The sequence below is a fragment of the Urocitellus parryii genome, chromosome 6 (genome assembly GCF_045843805.1).
Source record: "Urocitellus parryii isolate mUroPar1 chromosome 6, mUroPar1.hap1, whole genome shotgun sequence".
Classification (NCBI taxonomy): domain Eukaryota; kingdom Metazoa; phylum Chordata; class Mammalia; order Rodentia; family Sciuridae; genus Urocitellus; species Urocitellus parryii.
The window spans coordinates 193984554-194004741 of NC_135536.1; the positions used below are offsets into that span (position 1 = coordinate 193984554).

The 20188-nt window shown below is 42.0% G+C and overlaps 1 protein-coding gene and 1 long non-coding RNA gene across 2 annotated transcripts in view; one reads left to right on the forward strand and one right to left on the reverse strand.

Moving 5' to 3' along the window:
- The window catches only part of Ncoa3 (nuclear receptor coactivator 3), a 123324-nt gene extending 107925 nt beyond the window's left edge, over positions 1-15399 (reverse strand). Inside the window, exon 1 of the mRNA XM_077799731.1 lies at positions 15266-15399. The gene's annotated coding sequence lies outside the window, so the exon portion shown is untranslated. The remainder of the gene's footprint in view (positions 1-15265) is intronic.
- Positions 15400-15508: 109 nt separating this feature from the next.
- LOC144255382 (uncharacterized) lies at positions 15509-17351 on the forward strand. Its single transcript, XR_013343738.1, has 2 exons — positions 15509-15929; positions 17111-17351. It is a non-coding gene; the product is annotated as an uncharacterized LOC144255382 (long non-coding RNA).
- Positions 17352-20188: the final 2837 nt, after the last annotated feature.

The following is a 20188-nucleotide window of genomic DNA, read 5'->3' on the forward strand; positions in this document are numbered from 1 at the left end:
AGGTCTTATTGATTCATTTTATTAAAGAGATAAAAGATTAAATTCCAGTAGAATGTGGCAGCTCACACTGGTAATCCCAGCTACTTGGGGGGCTGAGGTAGGAAGATCTCAAGTTCAAAGCCAGCCTGGACAACTTAGATCATTTCAAAACAAAAATAAAAAGGGCTGGGAATGTAGCTCAATGATATAGTGCCCCCCCCAAAAAAGGATACGTATCCATACTGAATGAATGAAAAAATATATATAAACTTTTACATATCAATAACAAAAGCCGATTTTTTTTTTAAAGAGAGTGAGAGAGGAGAGGAGAGGAGAGGAGAGGAGAGGAGAGGAGAGGAGAGAGAGAGAGAGAATTTTCAATATTTAATTTTTTTAGTTCTCGGCGGACACAACATCTTTGTTGGTATGTGGTGCTGAGGATCGAACCCGGGCCACACGCATGCCAGGCGAGCGCGCTACCGCTTGAGCCACATCCCCAGCCCCAAAAGCCGATTTTAAAAAGGAGGTGGGAAGGGGGAAAAGGAAAGGGAAAGATAGAGAAAGGAAGCAAAAGATTTCACTAAAGAAGGTAAAAGGAATATCAATTAAAATCATAAAGAGCCCAGCTTGGTAGCACAAATCCTTAATTCCAGTGACTGGTGAGGCTGAAGGATGAAGGATACCAACTTCCAGGCCAACCTCAAATTTAGCCAGTTCCTGCCTCAAAACAAAAAAAGAACTGGGAATGTAGCTAATCGGTGAAGCACCCCTGGGTTCAATCCCCAGTATCAAATTATTATCATCGTCATCATCATCACAATGAGATACATTGCTCAAGGGGTAAACAAACTGTCATATATATTGTGAAAACATATTGCTGTATACAGCAATAAACAGAACTCCTAATACATGTAACAACATGAATCAATCTCACAGAATTAGGCAAAGAAAAAGAAGCTTAACATAACACACTATATGACTAAAATTATTTGAAATTCTGAAAAGGCAAAGCTATACTGAGTAAACCTATAACTAACACCTTTTTTTTTTTTAAGAGAAAGATTGACATTTATTTTTTAGTTTTCAAGGGACACAACATCTTTGTTTGTATGTGGTGCTGAGGATTGAACCCGGGCGTGCGCTACCGCTTGAGCCACATCCCCAGCCCATAACTAACACCTTACTTAACGATTAGCCCCTAAGCTTGAGAACAAGACAAAGATGTCTAACCATCATTGTATTCAAGGCACCAGCTATCACAATAGAGCAGGAAAAAGAGAAAGCACAGTGACTGAAAATGACAAAATAAAATTGTCTTTATTCCAACAATATAATCACCTATGTATAAAATCCTATTCAAACTACATAAAAGCTATAAAAATTAATCAGGTTATTAGCAAGATAATAAAGTATTAAGTTAATATACAAAAATCAACTGTATTTCTATACACTAACAAATTATTTTTAAAATTTCAATTTCTAATACTATTTATAAACACATTTATTTATTTATTTATTTATTTTGGGGGGGAGAGAGAGAATTTTAATATTTATTTTTTAGTTATCGGCGGACACCTTTGTTTTGTTTTGCTACCGCTTGAGCCACATCCCCAGCCCCTATAAACACATTTAAAAATATGGGGCTGGGGATGTGGCTGGGCTGGGGATGTGGCTCAAGCAGTAGCACGCTCGCCTGGCATGCGTGCGGCCCGGGTTCGATCCTCAGCACCACATACCAACAAAGATGTTGTGTCCGCAGAGAACTAAAAAAATAAATATTAAAAATATGGAACTTAGGGCTGGGGATGTGGCTTAAGCGGTAACGCGCTCGCCTGGCATGCTCAGGGTGCTGGGTTCGATCCTCAGCACCACATAAAAACAAAATAAAGATGTTGTGTCCACCGAAAACTAAAAAATAAATATTAAAAAAAGTATGTAACTTAATGATAAATTTGACATACTTTATAAAATTTGTACACTGAGGGGCCAGGGTTGTGACTCGGTGGTAGAGCACTTGCCTAGCATGTGTGAGGGAGGCACTGGGTTCGATCCACAGCACCACATAAAATAATTCTTTTTTAACATTTATTTTTTAGGTGGACACAACACAATGCCTTTATTTTTATGTGGTGCTGAGGATTGAACCCAGGTCCCGCCCATGCTGGGCAAGCGATCTATAGCTAAGCCACAATCCCAGCCCCAAAATAAAAATATTTAAGAAAAAAAAAATTTGTATACTGATAACTAAAAAACACTAAGAGAAATTAAAGACTAAATAAATGGAGAGACATATAAAGTGTTTATGGAAGAGAAGGTGCAATATTGTTATGTCAATTCTCTCCATATTGATATTCATTATGATTCAATGCAATTACAATCAAAATCTCAACAGCCATTATACAGAAATCAACAAGCTGATTCTAACAATTATATGGAAATGCAAAGAGGCAAAATACTTTGAAAAGAATAAAGCTGGAGACTTGCTCTCTCTGATTTCAAGACTTCAATGTAGACAGTGTGGTACAGGGGAAAGACAAATACTGATATGCAGAGGTAGACACACAGATTCGTCCATATAGACAAATACATGAAACAGAAGAGAGTCCAAAATATGATCTACATACCCATGGTCTATTTACTTTCAAAGGTGCCAAGTTTATATATTGATAGCCACATACCAAACATGAACCTCAACCCTACTCTCACAACACATGCAAAAAATTAATTTAAATGAATCACACGCCTAAATTTAAGAACTACAATTGGGCAGACACTTAATCTCAGCAAATTGGAAGGCTGAAGTAGGAAGATCAAAAATTCAAGGCCAGCCTCACCAAATTAGCAAAACCCATTTCAAAATTAAAAAATGAAAAAGGGCTAAGGATGCAGCTCAGTGGCTAAGTGCCCCTGGGTTCAATCCCGGATACAAAAAAAAAAAAAAAAAAAACACTAAAACTAAAATAATAAAACTTCTAGAGGAAAACAGAAATCAAAAGTCTTAGCATGTGTTGAACACAGGGGCACTTTAACCCTGAGCCACATGCCCAGCCATTTTCTGGTTTTGAGTTTGGGTTTTTAAGATAGGGGTCTCACTAAGTTGTTGAGGCTGGCTTTGAATTTAGAATCTTCCTGCCTCAGCCACCCAAGAGGCTGGGATTACAGGCACGCGCCACAACACCCAGCAACGAAGTCTTAATGACTATGAAGTCAGCAAAGATTTTTAAATATAGCATGAAAAGAAAAAGAAAAGAAAAATGATAAATGATCTCCAGAAACATTTAAAATTTTTGCTCTTTCAAAAATAGTTATGAGGTGCTGGGGCTGTATGTGGCTCAGTGGCAAGGCACTTGCCTAGCCACATAAAAAATAAACAAAGATATGTGTGTCCCTCCACAACTAAAAAAATTTTTTTAAAAAATAGTTACAAAAACAAAATAGGGCACAAACTCAAAGAAACTATGTACAAAATTTATGTTTAAAAAAAAAAGAGTTTTGCACCTTAAAGAATCCTTACATCTAAGTAAGATGACAGCTGGGCACAGTGGCAGACAGACGCCTCTAATCCTAGCAACTCAGGAGGCTGAGGCAAGAAGATTTCAAGTTCAAGGCCACTTAGTGAGACCCTGTCTCAAAATAAAAAAGGGCTGGGATGTGGCTCAATGGCTAAGTGCCCCTGGGTTTGATCCCCAGTACCAAGGGAAAAAAAAGGGAAGAAGATAAACACCCCAAATGAACAACAGGCAAAAGATGAGCAGATACTTCTTCACACAAGCACACACAAAAAAAGAAAAATATACTAATAAAAAAATAAGTAAAAGATGTTCAACATCAGCCATTAGAGAAACTCAAAACCACAATGAAGACTGAAGGTGCAGTACAGTGATAAAATGTTTACCTAGTATATGTGAAACACTCCATTCAATTTTCAGCAGTTTCAAGAAAGAAGGAAAAAAGAGCAATACAACACTATACACCCCCAAAATGGCTAACATTAAAAAGACTAATCACACCAAATGTTCATCAGAATGTGGAATTTTGCTGAGAGAAATATAAAATGGTACAATCCCTTTGAGAAACAGTTGGCAACTTTTTAAAACTCTTAAATACTGAACATACACTCTTCATACAACCAATCCATTCCACTCCTGAGGATTTATCCCACAAAAATACAAGCACAGGGGCTGGGATTGTGGCTCAGCGGTAGAGTGCTAGCCTATTACAGGCAGGACTGGGGTTCAATCCTCAGCACCACATAAAAATAAAGGCACTGTGTTGTGTCATCTACACCTAAAAAATAAATATTAAAAAAAAAAGCATATATCTATACACAGTCTAATGCAGAGAATTTCTTTTGATAATCAAAATCTAGAAACAATCCAAATGTTTATCACCAAGTAATGGGGAAACAGTGACATTCCAAAACAATAGAGTAATATTAAGTGAATAAAAAAGGAAAGACTAAGCCAGATAATAGTGGAACACAGCCTATAATCCAGTTACTTGGGAGGCTGAGGCAGGAGGATCACAAATTCAAGGCCAGCCGCAGCAATTTAGCAAGGCCCTATGAATTTATTTTCCTATACAGGTCATTATTGAAACAATTGGTAAATCTGAATAAAACCTACAGATTATTCTATTAACACTCATTTTCAGCACTGAGGATTAAATCTCTGCCCTAGATAATGATTCCCCAAATCAAGAAATGTGTTCTGTCCATATAAAATTCTTCAAAGTCCTACACACTGATCACTTGGTCATAAGTGATCCCTTTCCTCCTCTGAACATCTCTAAAACCAACTGATCACAGTTGGCCTTGGACTGAAATACTGTTAAATACCTGAATGTGTGCACTTAAAGGTCAAAAAATCTTGTTAGTGTCTTACATAGTAAAAGCTTAATAAACACCGATTAAGTATGTGTGTGCATGGAGGAGTAGGCAACAGCTAAGCACTAGCAAATTAAGGATGACTAAAGTTTAAAGGCCTCATAGCTAAGAGAATGACAGTATAAAAATTCAGTTTTTTTTAAAAAAAGTCACAGCCAGGTGCAGTGGCACACACTTATAATCCCAGTGGCTCGGGAGATTGAGGCAAGAGGATCTCAAATTCAAAGCCAGCTTCACCAAATTATCGAGGGCCTAAGAAACTCAGTGAGGCCCTATCTCTAAACAAAATACAAAAAAGGGCTGGGGATGTGCCTCAGTGGTTGAGTGCCCCTGTTCAATCCCCAGTACCAAAAAATAAAAAAGACACATTGGGGCGCAGCGGTGCACACCTGCAATCCCATCAGCTCAGGAGGCTGAGGCAGGAGGATACCAAGTTCAAAGCCAGTCTCAGCAACTAAATTGTTTAGGTCCTATGCAATTTAAATAGACCCTGTCTCAAAAAATTTTAAAAGGGCTGGGGATGTTGCTAAGTGGTTACTGGGTTCAATTCCCTGTTCCCCCACCCTCTGCAAAAAAAAAAAAAAAAAAAGCCACACATGGGAGTGATTTTATACTTTAGTAAAGAAAATACTGCAGGTTATTGGCAAATTTGTGACTGCAGGTTTGCCTAATTTGGGATCTGTACACCCAAGCCTTCCTCCATTCTAGACATAGTTATGTACTTGAAAGAAGCTTCCTGAATTCCATTTTAGTAATTCCTGATGAAAATGTTTTTAAAACTTAATACAGAAATAGTCCTGTCTCGTTCTGGGAAGATGATGCCATTGACCATCCAATATCCAAATATAAATGTGAAGTTGTTTTTTCTCACTGATGGAGTTAGCAAAGGTTTGCTCCACTAGTGATGGAGACCACTATCTGGGCTGGGATTGAAACAGTAACCTGGGCTGGAGTTGTAGCTCAGTGGTAGAGCACTTGTCTAGCACATGTAAGGCCCTGGGTTCAGCACCACATAAAAATAAAGGTATCGTGCTATAATCCCAGCGGCTTAGGAGGCTAAGACAAAAGGATCACAAGTTCAAAACCAGCTTCAGCAATGGCCAGGCACTAAGCAACTCAGTGAGACTTGTCTCTATATAAAATATAAAATAGGGTTGTCCTGGGATGCAGCTCAGTGGTCAAGCGCCCCTAAATTCAATCCCCAGTACTAAAAAAATAAGTAAAATTATATACATATATATATATAAAAAGGTATTGTGTCCATCTACAACTAAAAAAACAAATAAACCCTGACCTGAGACACAAGGTCCAGGCAAGTAAGAGGAAACAGATGAGCAAAGGATGCACAGACTGAAGACAATCTGGTGAAGAGAACACTGGGTAATCCTTAATACATTTTCAGATAAAGCTAACAAATTTTAGTCTGGAAATAACTAGCTGATAAGCTACTCTATAAGGAACCTTAATTCAGTGATCCATTTCACTGACAGTTTTCCTAAGTAAATGACATCACTTTACTTTCTTACAGTAGAAGAAGATGAAAATTCTCTCCCCTTTCCCTTCCCATTTGTGTTTTACCCACTTAGAGCACACATATGGTGTGATGGAATCAGCAGTTCAAAGGCATTTTGTTCCCAAACTTTTTTTTTTTTTGGGGGGGTGCGCGTAGGAGGTGTTCTAGGGATTGAACCAGGGGCACTTAACTGAGCCACACTCCCAGCCTTTTTTTTATTTTTCATTTTTTGTTTAGCGATGGGGCTTTACTAAGTTGCTCAGGGCCTCATTCAGTTGCTGAGGCTGGCTTTTAAAGTAAAAAGGAGTTTACTTCTTTGCTAGTAAAGGAGACTGAGACTGGCTTTGAACTTGCAATTTTCCTGTCTCAGCCTCCTGAGGCACTGGGATTACAGGTGTGGGACACCCTGCCTAGCTCTATCCCCAAACTCTTAATGATGAATCAGCATTGGAAACTGCATCTGACTTCACATTGCCTGGCATAAAGAGTTTAATGCACTTACTGTTTGATCATTAAAATTTAAACCGAGCTGGGGGTGTAGCAGTGGTAGAGCACTTCCTGGGTATGCCAGGGCCTGAATTTGATAACCCACACAGAAAAAAAAAAAAAAAAAAAAAAAAAGAAAGAAAAAGTGAAAAGACTTAATAAAAGACCATTCTAGCCAGGCAAGGTAGCACATGTCTGTAATCCCTGCTAGTCAGGAGGCTAAGGAGAGGAGAATCAAGGAGTTCAAGAACTGCTTGGGCAACTTAATGAAACCCTGACTCAAAATTTTAAGTCTGGGGATGTAGGTCAGTGGCAGAGCACACATGAGGCCCTAGGTTCAATCCTTAGTGCTACCAATACAAAACAAAAAAGGAAAAGCCACAAACCTGACAATTTTTTTAAGGACTTATGATATAGCGAGAACACTCCTATGTTCAAACCCTCGTACCACCAAAAAAAAAAAAAAAAAAAAAAAAATCAATGATGCCTTAAATTAGTAGTATTTTCTAACATAAGGAGCCTTGAGGATCACACATGGCACCCCTTTGTTTTACAAATTTTAAAGTAAAGAACACTGACTTACTCAAAGCTTGCAGTATAGGCTTACAAGTTATTCTGAACTCTTTAAAAAATTATTTTCAAAGTAACAGGCTAGGGCCGGGGATGTGGCTCAAGTGGTAGCACGCTCGCCTGGCATGCGTGCGGCCTGGGTTCGAGCCTCAGCACCACATACCAACAAAGATGTTGTGTCCGCCGAGAACTAAAAAATAAATATTAAAAATTCTCTCTCTCTCTCTCTCTCTCTCTCTCTCTCTCTCTCCTAACTCTCTCTTAAAAAAAAAAAAAAAAAAAAACAAAGTAACAGGCTAACAAATGATATTGATCAGGAACCAAAATGAGAAAAATATCTAGTGATATTTTTTAAGTTGTTTGAAAACAAGTACATGATCATGCTGTGCTCTCCAACAGCAATTAACTTTCACTTATTAAAATGTCAGTTTAGGATATTTAGATTATGATAAACATTTACCATCAAAGTAAAATAATTTGGCCTTAGATTTCATTTAAATAGAAGAGTGAAAAATATTTATTTACAAGAAAAGTTCCCCTCTTTTTGTTGTTAAGCCTCTTTCTTCCCCCTCTTTTGTACTAAGGTTCTCAAATGCATGAGACAGAGGAACAATACCTCAATACAAGGGGCAGGCTTCCTGCCTACTAGTCAGTCATTATTCTTAAGACTTGAGAACTTTCAAAACACTGCTTGAGTTGCTTTGAAATTCCTCTTTCAGATTTTCCCTCCTTCGTAGAACATCTATCTAAAAGAATGACTTCAAAAATGTCTCACTGAACTCAATCAAAATTCTCTAAGCAAACCAAAAAAAAAAAAAAAATGACAGCTTTAGATACAAAGGTTGGATGTAAATGCCTTTAAATTTGTCAAACACCAACCAAACATACAGGACAAAAAGTAAAGTATATTTCTGGCCAGGCATAGAATAGCTTTTTCTCATTCTATAGAAATTAAACCTGGGGCTGGGGATATGGCTCAAGCGGTAGCATGCTCGCCTGGCATGCGAGCGGCCCAGGTTCGATCCTCAGCACCACATACAAAGAAAGATGTTGTGTCCGCCGAAAACTAAAAAATAAATATTAAAAAAGAAAAATTCTCTCTCTCTCTCTCTCTCTTAAAAAAAAAGAAATTAAACCTGTTTCTGAGAAATTCCATAGTTATAAATTATCTCAAAGTTGAAGACCACAATATTACCAATACTTTTTTTAAAAAATACCATTTAAAAATCTAAAGATCTCAAACTACATTAAACCAAAAGGACTAACTCAATTATTACTGACTTCAAGACAGCTTCACACTAAAATGAAGTACACTCATTCATTTTAAAAAGTAGTCAGGAACAGAAAAAATTACCAGCAGCAATCACCTGAGAACCTGGAAAATTTCTCATTTCCTCTGACTGCATTCTGACAGTGGTACTACTTACTAATAAACATACTAAAACAATAAGGTTACTTGCGACATGGGGACGTGAGGTAGACAAATTATCTGCCCAGGTTAACATGGGTTCTTTCTTTTTCAAAGGCACAACATTAAAAATGAAAGATTCATGAGTAATGACTTGTCAAACTGTTACAATAAATACAAATTTTTCCAAAACCTCTAATGCCTCTAACAAAAACAAAAAGACTATTTTAAACAATACTTGATAAAGCCTAGCCCGATATGGTGGTGCACGCCTGTAATCCCAGCCACTCAAAAGGCAGAGGCAGGAGGACTGCAAATTCAAGGTCAACCTGGGCAATTTAGCAAGAACCTGTCTCAAAATAAAAAATGAACTGCAGGTGTAGCTCAGTGGTAGAGCATCCCTGGGTTCAATCCCCAGCCACAAAAACTAAGTAAAAATTAAAAATAAAGCCTAATTCCAGTACAACAAAATAATTTAGCTAGTCCCCTGGCGTTTGTTATAATGGGATTTAAACTGTACACTCAACATTCAATTAACCATAAGGCTTATCCTAATTGAGGATTATGCTGACTTCTGTGGTCCTTTCCTATCTATCCATCTACCACTCCAATTTAGCTGCCATAGCTACCAAAAGCAAAGCCCCAGGGAGCAGATTATCCATTACTATGTGATACCCAGGCCAATATTCCTTTTTCATTACTATGTAGATAATCGAGAGTAAAATTTACTACTCTGGGAGGCTGAGGCAGGATAGCAAATTCAAGGCCAGCCTGAGCAATTTAGCAAGACCTTGTCTCAAAATAAAATAAAAATGGCTGGGAATGTAGTTCAGTGATAAGAATTCTTCCCTAGCATGCTGAAGGCTCTGGGTTCAATCCCCGGTGGGTGGGAGGGTGGGAGGGGGAGAAGGAAGGAAGGAAGGAAAAGAGAAAAAAAAATTAGTAATCTCCTCAGCCTGGTTTCCAAAAAGAGCAGCTGAGCTACATAACCCTTACTTATATCTTCTAACCAAGGAAATCAAACATTTCAACAGAATATCTTCATGGAGATGACAAAAAATGTCACATCATTTTCTAGAACATATCAATTAAAAAATTAACAGAGCTAGGCTCAATGGAACATGCCTGTAATTTCACCAACTCAGGAAGCCAAGGCAAGAAGATATATAGTTTGATGTCAACCTGGAGAACTTAGTGAGACTCTGCCTCAAAAAGCAAAAAGAACTGGGGATGTAGCTCAGTGGTATAGCACCCCTGATTTCAATCCCCAGCACACAAAAAAAGAATTAACAGAAAAGGAAAAATAGAACACAGCTGTTTCTAACAAAAACTATGAAAATAGGAAAAGGACTAGGGATGTAGCGCTATGATGTAGCTCTGCAGTGGAACACTTGCCTAGCAGGCATAAGGCCCTACAGACCCAGCACTGGGGTGGAGGAAGGATACAGGTCATGACACTGAACACTATGAAAAAAAGAAAAGACACTAGTCCAAAACCTGTTCTACAATCAGGCTGAATTCCTTCCTTTGCCTCTAGGACACAGAGTTTACTACACAATTAAATAAACCTTTATTACTGCCCCCACTATATATAGACCTAGAGCAGCAAAAATTATCCTAAACTAAGCTAATGCTGACAAAATTAGAAACTGGCAATATGCTGTCTAATATTATTTAGTTTGTGACTAAACTGGCCTTTCTAGACAGTATAGGTCTTCCTTTTCTACTGCTGTACATATTCTGGCCATTTTTCTGTTCCTTTAACAACTTACTACTAGATGGCAGAAAAGTTAATTCCATTATTTGTTAGGGGGTTGAAAATAAGGTTAGACAGTAAATAAACTGTAGTCTAAACCCGAAATAATCTCCCATAAACCCTCTCAGAAAAACAATAAAGATATTTACCCAGCAAACACTAACAAACTGATGAATAAGCCTCATTACAGCACATCTCCTCCTTCACCTTAACCATTAAATGTTCATTTTGTAATCCCCCCATTCCAAAAAGCACTCATAAAAATAGAAGAATATGCCAACATTAAACTGCAGCACTCATATCAAAACTATCCCTTAGAATCTAGTCACCTTTTTCTTCCAGTCTGCTGAACTTCAAAAAAAAAAAAAAAAAAATTATCATATATTACCAATGCTAATTTTCTGCTCCCAGAGCTTCCACCACTAAATAATGCAAAAAAGAAATATTCTATAATATACTATGGAGTATAATAAATTCAACTAAAATGGTACAGGTATCTCTGCAGAGCTTAATGTATGAGAAACTGTAGTCAACTTCTCAATAACCCACAACTCTGTTTTACTGGTCTTAGGAAGCATTAACAGAGTAACAACTGTATTAAATTGTTGCCAATTTGCTATATAGACAATCAGCCACTGGAGGCTACACTCATTGTAAACTTGCAACAAATTAGAAGTTTTCACAAGTACTCTACATCCTCTGGTCAAGGTTTGAAATTATGTAGCTCAAAAATTTTTAAAAAGAAGTCCTAATGCCTACCTGTAATGTCAGCTACCCCAAGGCTGAGGCATGAGAATAGTGAATATGAGCCCCCTTTTAGGGCTGGGGATGTGGCTCAAGCGGTAGTGCGCTTGCCTCAGCACCACAAACAAAGATGTTGTGTCCGCCGATAACCAAAAAATAAATATTAAAAAAAAAAGAGAGACTCCCCTTTTTTAAAAAATAAAATTTGAAGGATACGGGTGGCTGAGAGTATTGCTCAATGCTCTGAAGCATCATAATGTGAGAGGCCCTGGGATCCGAGTACTGGAGTACTAAAAAAGAAACAACATAAATGACTTTTGGGCTTTTTTTCTTAACCAATTAGGAATAGGACAATAGTAAGTTGCTGGGTTTTGTTTTGTTTTCCATCTTACCCTACTGTCCAAATTAAAAGATATATTGAACATATCATACATTTTAGTTGTAGATGGACACAATACCTTTACTTTTTTAAAAAAAAAAAAAGGTGATGCTAAGGATGGAACTGAGTGCCTCACATGTGCTAGGCAAGTGCTCTCCACCACTGAGCTACAACCCCAGACCTAGATTATTTATTTTTTAAGTTGTTGATAAACCTTTTTTTTTAATTCATTTATAGGTGGTGCTAAGCATCAAATCCAGTGCTTCACACAAACTAAGCAAGCACTCAACCATTGAGCCATAACCCCAGCCCCCTATATTATTCTTTTAAAAATAAATTATTCTTTTTCAAAAATTACAGCAGGGCACAGAGGCATACATCTAAAATCCCAGCAACTCAGGAGGCTGAAACAGGAGAACCACAATTTGAGGCCAGCTTCAGCAATTTAGGGAGTTCATGTCTCAAAATAAAAAGGCCCAGGATGTAGTCCAGTAGTACAGTGCCACTAAGTTCAATGCCCAGTACCTGAAATAAACTATTTTTTTCTTTAGTGTAATATCCCTAACATAGCAAAAAAAAAAAAAAAAAAATCTTATTTCAAAAGATAGTTGTCAAGAAGGCATTAGTGGTGCTAGGTATGGTGGTTCACACCTACAGTCCCAGCAACTTGGGCAATTGAAGCAGGATCATAAATTCCAAGCCAGCCTCAGCAACTCAGTAAGGCCCTAAGCAACTTCCCAAAATAAAAAACAGCCAGGCACAGTGGCACATGCCTATAATCCCAACCACTTAGGAGGCTGAGGCAGGAGGAACACAGGTTCAAGGCCAACAGCAGCAACTTAGCGAGGCACTAAGCAACTGAGAGACCTTGTCTCAAAATATAAAAATCAAAAAAATGAAAATAAATAAAGGGCTAGGGATGTGGCTCGGTGGTAAATCGCCTCTGGGTCAATCCCCAGTACCCCCCCACAAAAAAAAAAAAATAAGAAGAAGGAGGCATTAATTAGCAACCATTTCAAGAACTTTAATTTATACAACTCCTGAGGGGAAAAAAGATCTAGGGTTCAACAGTACACTCACTCTTTACTGAATGAATTCTTATTTGCTTGGGATGGGGTTGCTTCACAGAAATAATTTTTTTTAAATAACTTTTCTCTTTTTTTAAAGAGAGAATTTTTTAATATTTACTTTTTAGTTTTTCGGCGGACACAACATCTTTTTATTTGTACGTGGTGCTGAGGATCGAACCCAGCGTCACGCGCATGCCAGGTGAGCATGCTACCGCTTGAGCCACATCCCCAGCCCAGAATTAATTTTTATACTAGGCGAAATACACAATATAATTGCTTTCAAAATATAGTGGAATTGAATGGGGGTGTAGTTCAACAATACAGCACCTGCTTAGCATGTATTGGTCCCTGGGTTCGATCCAAAGCACCCAAAAAAATATAGATACACGCGTAAGTTATGTAATGTTAATTCCTAATAACCTAGCTCTAATATCATTGAACTGTGATATCTAATATCAACAAACCGTGTTAATAAATTCTTAAAGCAATATTCTAAAATGTATTAAAAATGAAAACTTTGTTGATTAAGCTGAACTTTGTATTTTCAAAGCCTCCATAGTAAAGGGATATTCTGGTAGAAGCAGTTCATATAACTGCTCTAGAAACAATTACAGCCCCCCACTTAGTCCACAATCCCCAACTCCAAAATCTACTTCTATATGCCAAAAGCTGGCATATGCCTCTTTTTGATTCTTTGATGCTCACTGAACAACTAAGTCATTTCTACCAGTATAGAAAATCCCCCACAATTTAGGACCACAGGCAATTTAGATTACTACTCATTTAAATGCAGAACCTGAAGTAACCTCCAGTGACAGGAGCTATAGTGTTCGATATCATTTTACATTTTACAGAGGCTTTATCTTACATACAAACAATGACCCTAGTTGGGTTCTTCATCCTAAACACTCAAAGACTGTTATTTCTTTAAGATATGAGTAAATAAAGAAACACAGTAAGTTCAGAAGAACCTTTCTAATAGCTACCAACATTTTTAAAGACAACAAAAAGAAAACAGCGTTCCCACCACATTTCCCTTTCCTTCTGTTCATTTTATTTCCCGGCTTTGGGTATCCAACATGCTGTGTTTCAAATAAAAATTTTCAAATACTTAGCCTGAAAACCAAAGATAACTCTAGAAAATGATGAACAGTCACTGCCTCCGAAGGGGAATTATAGGGTTTGAAGGGAAAGAGATTGATTTCTCAATGTTTTTGTACTTATTCGGTTGTATACTATATGTCCAAATAAACTAACAGTAAATTTGAAATTTTTTTAAAGAACAGTTCACGAACTTACAGGTTTCCATTAACATTTTAATTCAGGCAGCATTCGCTCAAGATCTATTATTTTTCCCCAATCACCTTTTAAACAACCTGCCGCAACAAAAACGCTTTCTTGCAGCCACATGAGTTAGTGGGAGCTGAGGGCAGGCATTTAAATCAAGGAGCTGCAGCCATCGCACTCCACACTACGACCCTCACTCATCTCATTCAACTCCGCGGAAAACCACTGCAGCAAGACAGCTGTTACGCGCCTTCCTGTTTCTTTACGGGCACAGGCTTAATAACAAAAACAGGTTGGCTTTGAGGCTCGGCTCAAAAACTGCAAAAAGGAAGTCTTGCCCGGGGTGGGGGGCAGTTTCGACTTGGAGCGAGTTTCACCCGCTGCGTGTCATTCCATCTGCGAGTCCTGAACTCCCCCTGCCGAGTGCGATTTCGAGATGCTCAGTCCCTCTCCTAACTGTTCTTCGGGTCCACTCCACCCCCCCCCCAGATGCCCTCCAAATGCCTGGGAAGCAACTAAGCCTCCCAACGCCCCAGGCCCCTTTTTAAGGCAAGTGCGAGTCACAAACTGAACCCACGAAACCAGGAAGCCTGCCGCGAGGAGGGCAAAAGGTAATGAGGGTGGCCAGTAATCGCCAGGCTGACCCCGGCCAGCGGCAGGGCAGTAAGACGCCTCCCGACTCAGGAAACTGCCCAGAACCTGCCCGAGCCCAAAATGGAAATTCCGCAGAAATTCCGCGCTCGGGTCCCGTCCGCCGCCGAGTGCGGGAGGCAGCGCGCCGCGGGACCCGCCGACTCGGAGCGCGGCGGGGCGGCGGGAGGGCGGGAGGGCGGGCGGGGGTCTGCGCGGCGCCCCGAGCCCGGCGGCCGCGGCGGGCGGAGGAGGGGCGCCGAGCCCCGGGCGCAGCCCAGCGCCGCGAGGGCGGCGGGAGGACAAAACTTTAGGACCCCCAACTCCGCGGCGACCCTCGACGCGGGGACCCGCGCCCGCCCCGCCCGGGCTCCCGTCCGCCGGCGCCGGCTGCGGAGGCTGAGGGAGCGGCGTGGCCCCGAGCTGCCCGGCGCGCCCCTCCGCGCCTCGCCGGAGCCCCAGCCCGAGCCGCGGCTCGCGACAACCCGGGCGCCGCGCCCTCGGCCCCCGCCTCGCACCCACCCCGCGCCGGCCGCCGCCTCCTTTATCTCCACTCACCTCCCGCCGCCATTTTCCTGGCAGCTCAGCTTGAAGTCGGAAACTAGCCGCTCAGCCCGCAGCCACCGCCACCGACTCCGCCGCGGCCGCCGCCGTCGCTGTGAGGGGCTGAGGCGGCCGCCGCTGGAGCCGCGGCGCGGGGGCCGCTGGGATATGTAGTCCCGCGGCCACGCCCAGCACTACCGGTCCCAGGGGGCCTTGCGCGCCCCGCCAGGGCGTCCGCGGCGGAGGGCGTGGCCGCGCGGTACCCCGCGGCGGCCTTCGCCCCCGGCCCTCCCGGAGCCGGTGAGAGCTCCGGAGAGCTGGAGTGCCACCCTCGCCCAGCCCTGCGTGTTTATCAGGCTTGCCTTCATCCACTGGCGTCTGACATTTGTGGAGGGTCTGTCGTAGGCAAAACACGGGTCCTCAGGATCAGCATCCCTGGAGACCCTCCTTGGGCAGAGGAGCAAACCGAGGCCCCAGGTCAGAACCCCGAGGAGCCCGTGCGACGCCTGGCCACTGGGAGGAGGTTGTTGGGCCTCAGGATATTCACAGCACGCTCAGTTCCTGAGTGGTATCCCTCCCAGGGTTTCTGATTTACAACAGGGAACAGCTGCCTTTACCGTGGAGAGGCCGACGCCACCTCAACCAAGGGACAGAGGGAACCTGGCGTCACCCGCAGCCGGTCAGTGTGTGTGTCTCCTGCTACCATGCAACAGGGAAGGCCCAGAAAGCATGATCCGACCTCTGAAGCGTGGTTAAAAAAAAAAAACCTTGATCCAACTGTAAAAAAAAATCATGGGGCCGGGGCTCAGTGGTAAGCGCTCCTCGAGCGCTGCTGCGAGGCCCGGGTTCAATCCTCAGCACCACATCAAAATAAATAAAGGTGTCCAACTAAAAACTAAATATTATTTTAAAATCATACAAAATAACCATACAATCTGGAATATGGAACACTGTTTGACACAACTAGCCTAGACATTTAAAAACATCAAAGCATAGAACAGGTGAAAACCAAATGCAATATGAGTTAGACCCAGAATAATCTTTCTACGTAAAGAGATTTTGGGGAGGAATGTTTTGTTGTTGAGAGCGTTGTTTTTTTAATATTTTTAGTTGTAGGTGGACACAATACCTTTATTTTGTTTATTTATTTTTATGTGGTGCTAGAGATCGAACCCAGGGCCTCCTCGCACATGCTAGGCTAGCGCTCTGCCCCTGAGCCTCAGCCACAGCCTGACTGAATTAGTATGAAATGTCTTAAGCGTGAATAAAATAATCTGGTAGCTCCACTGTCACCACCATCACACACACACACACACACACACACACACCTGACTATTGCAGCAGCCTCTTCACCGATCTCCTTTTTCCACCCTAACCCTCCTGGAGTCCGTCCTCCATACAGCATCAAGAAGGACCCCTGTAAAAAACAACTCTGTCTGTGTTCCTACTCCATAATCTTGCAGTAACCCCGGAAGTCCCACGGAACCTGTCCCTCAACTCCCTTTCCTCCCCTGAGCTCTTTGGCCACTTGTCTTCCACTCACTGCTGTACCCAGGGAAATGGGAACCCTCCGGGGTCTCCAATGTGCTTAACCCACTCCAGTCTCAGGGACCTTACTTGCTGTTTTTCCTGCCTAAAACCTAAATGACCCACTCCCTCTTCTCCCCTTGAACACTGTCCACATGTCACTCCTCAGTGAGAGGCTTTTCCATAATTGCTGTATTTTTACGTTCTTGCCCACTCGGACCCCAGCTTTCCCTGCCTTCTTCCCTGATTTGTTCCTCTCCAAGGTACCTTTCATCATTAGGAACACCATATATCTGTACTTACCTGTTATTTAATATCTTCTCTCCTCACAAGAATCAAAGCTCCATGAAGGGAAAGTCTCCTCTCCTTCCCTGATGTCCCTTCAGCACCTCCTGCAGAGCTTACCCATACCAGGTGTTCAGGCGATGTTTGCTGCATGGCTGCGTGTTGGTGGCAGTAGCCTATCATCCCAGCTACTTGAGAGACTGAGGCAGGAGGATGGCAGGTTCAAGATCAGCCTCAGCAACTTATGAAGACCCCGTCTACAAATAAAAGTTCTTTTTTTTTTCCTTGAGCGTTGGGGTGGTAGCTCAGTGGTGGAGTGCAGTATGCATGTATGTACGTACTGCAAGGATGAATTCACTCCCCTACCAAATGCAGGTAATAAGTAAATACCATATTAGGTACAGAGAATGCAGAGATGGAAACTAGACTTCAGGCCCCCATGGCCTTTCACCTGGGCAACTGCAACTGCCTCCCAGCCACTCTACGCTTCCTGCTTTTCTCATCGGCCCTCTGCAGCCATTTCTCACTAAGTAACAGAGGGATCTTTGTAAAATTATATATTAAGACACATCACCTCCAACTTGAACACCTTCCAATGGCATCCCATAAATTTTGGAATAAACCCAGACCCCCACTGAGCTTTCTTGATCTCAAACAATACATCTCTACCCATTTCCACCCAGGCCAGGCCAGACTCCGACTTCTGCATGTGTCTAGCACACTCCTGCCTCAGGAGCTTGGTGCGTGCTGTTCCCTTTGTCTAGAATTTTCTTTCCTCCTGACTTGTTCCCTGTTTTTATCCAGGTGTCTGATGCAGTGCCTCCTCAGGTAGAACTTACACAGCTCTACACAGAGCCTGGTGTGGTGGTGCTTGCCTGTCACCCCAGTGACTCGGAGGTTGGGACAGGAGGATGGCAAGTTCAAGGTCAGCCTGGGCAAATTAGGGAGACCCTGTCTCAAAATGCAATAAAAAGGGTTGTGGGTGTGGCTCAGTGCTAAAGCACCTGTGAGTTCAATCCTCAGTACCCACCCCCCCCAGAAGAAAAGATCAATTTACAGTTCAAATGCACTATATATGTGTGCAGAAAATACACATAGTTAAGCAGATACATATATTTTCATAGAAAGTATAACTGATATTAACAGTAAAAACTATGTACTCAAGTAGAGTCAGAGAAGATTCCAGGAAGAAGCAACTCCTGTGTTGATTTTGGTGGAGCTTCTAGGGGGATCCTTTCCTGAGTGCCAGCGGAGTGATGCTACTCTAGACCCAAATCCAAGCCAGCTGAGTCACAGGCTCGGGTAGAAGTCTGTGAAGAAAAGACACCTGCCTTCATTCTTTCCTCCCTGTCTGCACGGGCCACCCCCCTCCTCCATGAAGAGGTTGATCACATGTACCCTTCCTTGAACTGGGGCCGGCTCTGTGACTATTGCCCCACGGAAATGGCGGAAGTAATATGGGGAGGACTTTCAAGCTTGGGCCTTAAGATTATTGGCAGCTGCAAATGTCTTGGCTGGGCACAAGATCAGGAGGCACTCACAGCTTTGTAGATTCAAACAGCAATTCTTTATTCCCGAACTTACACCGGCCTCTACAAACACGTTCTGGGGAAAATCTCCTTCTGCCCGCACAATTCACGTCCCAAAAAAAACCTTCTCAATTCCAGGAGAACTCAGCGGGAACTCAGGCAGCAGGAATGCCCTATTCCCAGCAGCAATAATCTTCAACCTCCAACTTCCCTAAAACCCAGATTGTCTTAAACCGGGAACGCCCTAAACCCAAATTGTCTTAAACCTGGATACTTCCTAAAACCTGCAGGATACACCCTAATCCTGGATCCACCCTGGTCCTTGAGCAGGGTCACCTTTCTCAAAGACACATGCAATGTCCAAGGCAAGTCCCTTTAACATGGGGTACGCTGGCAAGGAAATATCGATGCGTCATTCCTACGTGGCAACGGCCCTCAGCAGGCAGCTTTCTCGTCCTTCCTCTTGGAATCCAGCTTCCCTGCTGTGGGAAGCCCAGGCCACACGGGGAGCCCACACCAAGGAAAACTGGGGACTCCAGGTAACAGTCCACGCTGAGATCCCAGGCAAGAGCCAGTAGCAAGTGCCAGCCCCATGAGTGAGCCATCTTGCATATTTCATTCCTTCCAGGCCAGCTGCAAGCTGATCTGCAGATCCCTTTGGACCTGCAACAGAAGAACCACCCCACTGAGCCCTGTCAACCCGCAGAGTCACGGGAGATTAAAAAAAAAAAAAGTGGTTGTTCTTTCAGTCATGAAACTCTACAGTGGTTTGTAATGCAGCAATAAATGATTGAAACACTCTGTAAACATAGATTTTTTTAATATATATGTGTGTGTATGCATATGTAAATATTTAGTTGTAGATGGACACAATACCTTTATTTATTTATATGTGGTCCTTGTTGGGAAAAGTGTAAGCAGCAGCCATACCCCAGAGAGAAACCCCAACATGGCGTCTAAGGACTTCTTCTTCCTACCTTCTTCTTCTCTGCAGTGGCGCGAAAAGTTCCCGCCCTTGTGAATTCTCCCGCCGGCGCTAATTTTAAACCTCGCTGGCGGGAACCTTAGCCCCAATGAGAACTAATTCCTGGGCGCGGGAACTGATATCTGGAAGAACTTGCCAATAAATGGGTGTCCTGCCATTTATCTAAGCCCTACCATCTCCCCTTTAGTTCTATATAAGCACACAGCTTTTTGCAATAAAATTGGAATTCTCCCGGCAAAGTGTCTTTGCGTGGGGATCCTTTCAGTCCTGAGGATCAAACCCAGTGCCTCACACATTCTAGGCAAGTGCTGCACCACTGAGTCACAACCCCAGGCCCAAGCATAGACTCTTGTAGACTGTTTTTAAAAATTCATTTTTTAAAAATATTTTTGGTTGAACATGGACACAATACCTTTGTTTTAATTATTTATCTATTTTTATGTGGTGCTGAGGATCGAACCCAGTGCCTCATGTGTGCAAAGTGAACACTCTACCACTGAGCCACAATCTCAGCCCCTAAAAAATTTATATATATATTTTTTTTTTTTGATTGACCTTTATTTTATTCATTTATTTATATGCGGTTCTGAGGATCAAATCCAGTGCCTCTCA